Source organism: Nyctereutes procyonoides, unplaced genomic scaffold (assembly GCF_905146905.1).
Source record: "Nyctereutes procyonoides isolate TBG_1078 unplaced genomic scaffold, NYPRO_anot_genome, whole genome shotgun sequence".
Taxonomy (NCBI): domain Eukaryota; kingdom Metazoa; phylum Chordata; class Mammalia; order Carnivora; family Canidae; genus Nyctereutes; species Nyctereutes procyonoides.
Window position 1 is genome coordinate 70,300,706 of NW_026575146.1, and position 6,528 is coordinate 70,307,233.

Genomic DNA, 6,528 nt, shown 5'->3' on the forward strand with positions numbered 1-6,528 from the left:
ATAAAATCATAAATACTGGTTATATAACCCTGGCTTTGACTAGAATGTCCTATTGCCAGGGTAAAATGCTAGATCAGTAACATGAAGTAATCTACCATTTCAACTTTTAATATTTGAAACGCCCAAGGAAGTTTCAGATGGGGGAACTGAAGGATTTCAGGACAACCTCTCTCTACCCACCTTCCTCCAGAATGTGCTTTGGATAATTGGAGTTGAAGAATCTAAATTGGGGGGTCTTTCCAGAATATATTAACAGTGACAAAGTTTATCCCTGAACCATCTGTAAGGTAAGACAAAAAGCTAATTTACCAAATATGTACTCTTCTTACCACCGTGTAAAGTGTTTTTTTTTTTTTTTCTTCCTGCGAAGCTCCAGATCTCTACCCCTTTTTCTTTAATGATGGTATTTGTACCTCATCTTGACTGACAGTCTTTGGAATTTCCACCTGTATTTCGATTTTTCTGCACATATACCTATTAAATTTTATTTTCCTCTGATAATCTGTCTCATGTGAATTTGATTCTTAGTCTAGCTAAAAAGATCTTTGAGGGGACAAGTATTTGTTGAGGCAATTTAATTTTAATGCCTCATTTCCTGGTATTCTATTTAAGTAAAAAAAGTGTAGCAGTAGAAAATACTTGTACAGGAATTAGTATTTTTGAGCTCGGGTTTTGACCCTATTTCAGAAGTTCCTTTATTTAGTTTCCTGCACGGATATTATCACTGTTCCCTTTCAAAGCTTGTAAGTAGGGCAGCTGGGGTGGCTCAGCAGTTTAGCTCCACCTTCAGCCCAGGGCGTAATCCTGGAGACCCGGGATCGAGTCCCATGTCGGGCACACTGCATGGAGCCTGCTTCTCCCTCTGCCTGTGTCTCTACCTTTTTCTCTCTCTCTGTGTCTCTCATGAATAAATAAATAAAATCTTAAAAAAATAAGAGCTTGTAAGTAGGGGTGTCTGGGTGGTGCAGTAGGTTAATCATCTAACTCTTGGTTTTGGCTCAGGTCATGATCTCAGGGTCATGAAATGGAGCCCCGGGTTTGGGCTTCATACTGAATGCTGAGTCTGCTTGAGAGTCTCTCCCTTGCCCTCTGCCCCTCCCCCACCCCGTGTTCTCTCTTTGTCTAAAGTAAGTAAATCTTTTTAAAAATCTGTTACAAAAGCTTCTAAGTAACAGTTAAAATATGTATCTCTCAGTTTTTTTCCCTCAGTTCAATGGATGGCTCTCTTGAGGATGTATAAATACACAAATTAAGTATCCAAAGGAGTTCTCATTTAGACTACTTGAGCATTAAAATCGTTGGTATACTTTTCTATTTGTTTAGATATTTGCAAATAGGTAATCTATGTGTATTAAACATGAGTCCCACAAGACTGTTGGAAAGTGGTTGTCTATCCCCTTTTACCTATTATGGTTTATTCTCCATCCTAGTTGGTTGAAATGCCCAGCACTACCTTTGGCATTTTAGCTCTGAATTGTGGTAATTAGAGTGTTCTTGCTCCTTCGGGTGTCACCCTGGATGGAGATGGTTGATTGTATTTTGTGTCTTGGTTTTGCTCAGCTTGCTTAAGTGGTTGATTCTTCTATGCTTCCCTGGATGGAGAAATTATTTGTGTTGTGAATGGGAATCCCTCTGAGGTGGCTACCAGGTGGCTGAATTTGTGCCACTTTCTACTGAGATGAAGTAATGTCCTTTGTCTTCAGAATCTCATCTATGGAATGTGTCAAGCCACAATGTGCAGAGTTTTAAATTTCTAAGAGAAAGATTTCATCTGTGCCACATATTTACAATCTGTGCTTCTCCTTATGCTCAAGTGTTTTGTGGCCATGCAATATTACAAAAGAAGATCACCTTTTCGTAGAATCATAACTGAACACCAACTGATTTTGTAACAGGCAGCCTAATGTGTTCTGAGCTAGATCAGAAACATTTCCCATTGCTAGCCAAAAAACAACACCAGCACAGAACCAGGACCACAAAGCCTCTGAGATTCTGTAACTTGTTACAATCAGAAGAGGACTAGTCCTTATCAGAAGGAGTTTATGATGAAACTCCATCCAAGTAATAAGAAATTTCTCTGGTATTGTCACATGCTAAGGTATTTAACAAGAGAGATCTTCCCGGCCAGCTACCTTATTTCTCTCACTGGGAAATAAAGCACTATACCCGAGTATAGTAATTATATATTTTGTATCATAGTCTTTGTATTTTTTATTTTTATTTATTTTTTTATCATAGCCTTTTTAAAGTCAACTTTTTTGTTTTTACCTTTTTAAGATTATTTGAGAGAGACCCTACAAGTGGGGTTAGGACCAGAGAGAGGATAAATTAAAGAATATTTAACAGAGTCCCCACTAAGTGGTGAGCCTAATTTGGGGCTTGAGCTCATGACCCTAAAATCCTTACCTGAGCAGAAATTAAGAGTCAGTCACACAACTGAAAGAGCTAACCATGTGCTACTTAAAGCTAAGTTTTTGATATGCACAGTCCTTTTAAACTAAACTTTTTTGTTGTTTCATGACAGTGTAATTCTAAATTTTATTTTGTACCTTTATTTTTTGATGTAAAAAATATTTTCTAAAGATTTTATTTATTTGAGAGAGTGAGCATGAGCAGGGGAGTGGGGCAGAGGGAGAAACTGACTCTGCTGATCACGGAGCCCAATGCTGGACTCTATTCTAGGACTCTGGTATTGTGACCTGAGCTGAGGGCAGACGCTTAACCAGCTGAGCCACTCAGGTACCCTTATTTTGTACCTCTAAAATAGAATTGCTTTGGGGGCACCTGGATGGCTCAGTTGGTTAAGCACCTGCCTTTGGTTCAGGTCATGATCCCAGGACCCAGGGATCAAGTCCTGCATTGGGCTCCCTGCTCAGTGGGAGCCTGCTTCTCCCTCTCCTCCTGCCTCTCTGCACTCCTCCTCCCACTTGTGCTCTCTCAAATAAATAAGTAAAATCTTTTACAAAATAAATATAAACAAAATAGAATTGCTTTTGACACGAATTTTTGCTTAATATGTATTTGTAAGTTGAGACCAAATGGGCCCTTGGGCAGGTGCTTTGTGATGGGTCTATATCAGAACAAATGTAAAGGGGTTACAAATATTACAATCCTAGAACGCTCCTTGCTATATAAATGCATTACTTCTGCTGCTTTTTATAATGTAATACGTTAAATTAAGAAAATTGTATATATAGTGTGACATCATTACCTAATAACTTCTTGCATCCCCTTTTTTTTCTTGCATCCCTTTTTATATCTAATATTAAATATTAGAGTGGGCAGTTATACTCTTGCCAATACTATCCAGACTATGTAAATTTATAAAATAAAATTTTGAAATCCTCATTCTTCTATATTCAAACCAAGGACATAAATGCTAGTGTAGGGCTCAGAAGCAAAATATATTTTAATTGAATATTTGAGAAAATGTCAAATCTTTTCCAGAAAAATCTAAGATATAAGATACATAATAATCCTAGCCTGCTGACACTAAGGGAAAAGTACCTCATTCACTCTTTCATCCCGCGATTTGCTGGTCCCTACTTATTTCCAAATGATACCACTGTAGTGAGTTATCTATGCTGATACCTCTGAAAGTAAGCCCTGGACCAAAATTTGATTTGTGTTTGTTTGTTTGTTTGTTTATTTGTTATTTTATTTATTCATGAGAGACACAGAGAGAGAGGCAGAGACACAGGCAGAGGGAGAAGCAGGCTCCATGCAGGGAGCCCGACGTGGAACTCGATCCCGAGTCTCCAGGATCAGGCCCTGGGCTGAAGGCGGTGCTAAACCGCTGAGCCACCTAGGCTGCCCATTGTTTTATTTTAATTTTTTTAAAGCTTTTATTATTTGAAAGAGCAGAGTGAGTGGGGGAAAGAACTAGAGTGGGGATGTAGGGTCAGAGAGATAAAGAAGCAGGCTTGGCGGGGAGCCTGACTCAGGACTTGATCCCTGGATCCTGGGATCATTAACCGAGCTTAAGGTAGATCCTTAACCAACTGAGCCACCCTGATTTGTGTTTTTAAATCAGCAAGAATGATAAATTTGATGGCATGAAATTGGAAATGTCAAGGGCTTTCTTTAGTGACTGAGCAAAATGGTGTCTCCACTTTTGGTTTATTGTGGCCTGTTTTCACTATTTGTGCTTTGTCTATATCTAATAGTTCATTGATGTGAAAACCAAATTGTGCGATAAAAATCTCTGAATTTAAGCATATTTGAAATTCTTTTGTTACAAAGAGAACATTTATAGACAATTCAGACTTTCATTGCCTTACTATTTAGAATAGGGTGAATTTGAACAATTCTATAGTTGTGAACTCTTCACAAATAATAGAAATGGTGTAATTTTGTGGCCTAAGTTAAAACTGGAAAAAACAAAATTCATAGACCCATGAGATCATGTTAACAGGGGTCCTTGATAAATTCTGGTGCTGCTTCACCTTATACCCTAAAGATGTAGTTCATCTCAAAACACTTTGAATCAGAAACATATCTTTCTTCTTTATCTGAGAGGTTTTATGAGTTGCATCCTGTGCTTTTATCTGTAGGATGTACTTTTACTGTAAGCGAGTGGGGTCACATTGTTATGTCTTGAGCCTAGGCTCCACGTTCCCTATCTGGTATGGTAGGGCTGTGCCTGGGGCTATATGACCTGTGGTGTGCATTATCTCAGATGAACAGAGAAGATCAATGCTGGCTTCAGAAGATCAATTTTGTGTTGACTCTGTCAGGGATCTTGAATTTCTGTCTCTTTTAAGGTCCTTCTAACTGGACTAAGAATCCAATTGAAATGAGACAGATGATCAGGAAAAATCAAACTAAATTTTGTAAGTGTAAGGAACCCTCACAGGTAGGGAGATCCCAAAGGCAGTTCAAGCAAAATGATGTGTATACATCTTCCTGAACTGGAGGAGGAGAATCTGGGATTGTCAAGTGGAGAAATACACTTCATAAGGCAGTGAGATGAAGAGCACATGTTTGGTAATTAGATGTTTGCCATGTCACAGGTGGACCACACAAAAAAGATTTGTCCCTAGTACTAGCCTATATTCTGTGAAAGACTCCTCAATTTAGACTCTACTACATAGTTAAGGGAGGGTCAACATTTTTGCTTAAGCCGGGGTATCGATTACTTTTAGCCCAAAAGAATATTCATGCTAAAGTGTCCATCATAGGGGCAGCCTACCCTTGGTCCCTACAGAATGTAGCTTTAATGTAGTCTCTATGTAGACCTGTGTGTCATGTTACATAAACTCTCAGATAACCTTGGTTAAAACCTTATTTCTTCCATTAATTGGATGTTTGGCGAAATAGTCTCATAAAAGAAAAAAAATTGGTCTCAAATTATTTTGCTGGATTTTTTGTTTGCATTAACTTATAAAAGATTGTTATAATACTATCTGGTGATTGGTTAATATTTAAAAAGGATTAGTATTGCTATTCTTTGTATTCTGGTAGCACATGAAATTGCCATAAAATTGTTCCGCTCAAACTTATAACACTGGGGAAACCATTTTCTAGAGTTCTACAATGTTCTCTCTTCTCTATTGAGGACAATAGAGGATTGAAAATTAAAGAATCCAACACAACTCCTAGTCCTATTTTTAAAATAAATGAGTCTTGTTTATTGTAAGTGACACCTATTCACCTTTTTGGAGCCAAGAAGGAGCCCTGGGATATGAAGAGAAAGGAGCCTTACATCCAGGTAGGTGGGACTGAGTAAAGCAGATGACAGAGGGGAAGTACAAAAGTCAAGGAGGCAATCACACCTGAAAATGTGATTTAGGACGTCTTCTTGAAATAATTATCTTAAAATATATGTGAATTGTGGTATAATTCATACCGAAATGATTATTTTATAGAGCAGTGAAACTAAGCATATTTTACAACAATCATGGTTTCTCTTTATATGTTCATTTTTGTTGTTGCTTCTAAAGGATGAATTACAGCCTTGGCATTCTTTGTAAAAGTGGGAATATCTCTTAACAAATTTTCTAACGTCATTTAGAAGCTTATCCATAACATTTTTATTAGATCATTTTATGATTGACTGTAGTGAATTTTCTGAGCACAATTTATGCCACATAACTTATGCCAGTGCTTCAAGTGCAAGCTTTTCTTGAGTACACAGTCTCAGTTTAAAATTATAGTTATATGGAAGGATCCTTTTGTACTAGCACACCTGTGTTTCATTCAGAATTATTGTACTTAAAATTTTTTTTAAAAAATATTTTATTTATTCGTGAGAGGCAGAGACATAGAGGGAGAAGCAGGCTTCTCGCAGGGAGCCTGATGTAGGACTCAATCCCTGGACCGGGATCATGTCCTGAGCTGAAGGTAGACACTCAGCCGAGCCACTCAGGCATCCTGCAATTAAAATTTCTCATTCTTGTATTGCAATTCAATAAGAAAACTTCATTTTTACTGATAGTTTCAACAGCATTAATGAATTGCGCTTTTGGTTTTTATATTTTATAGTTTTGGATAACAATTTTCAACTTAGGAGTTCAAAGACAATGTAGG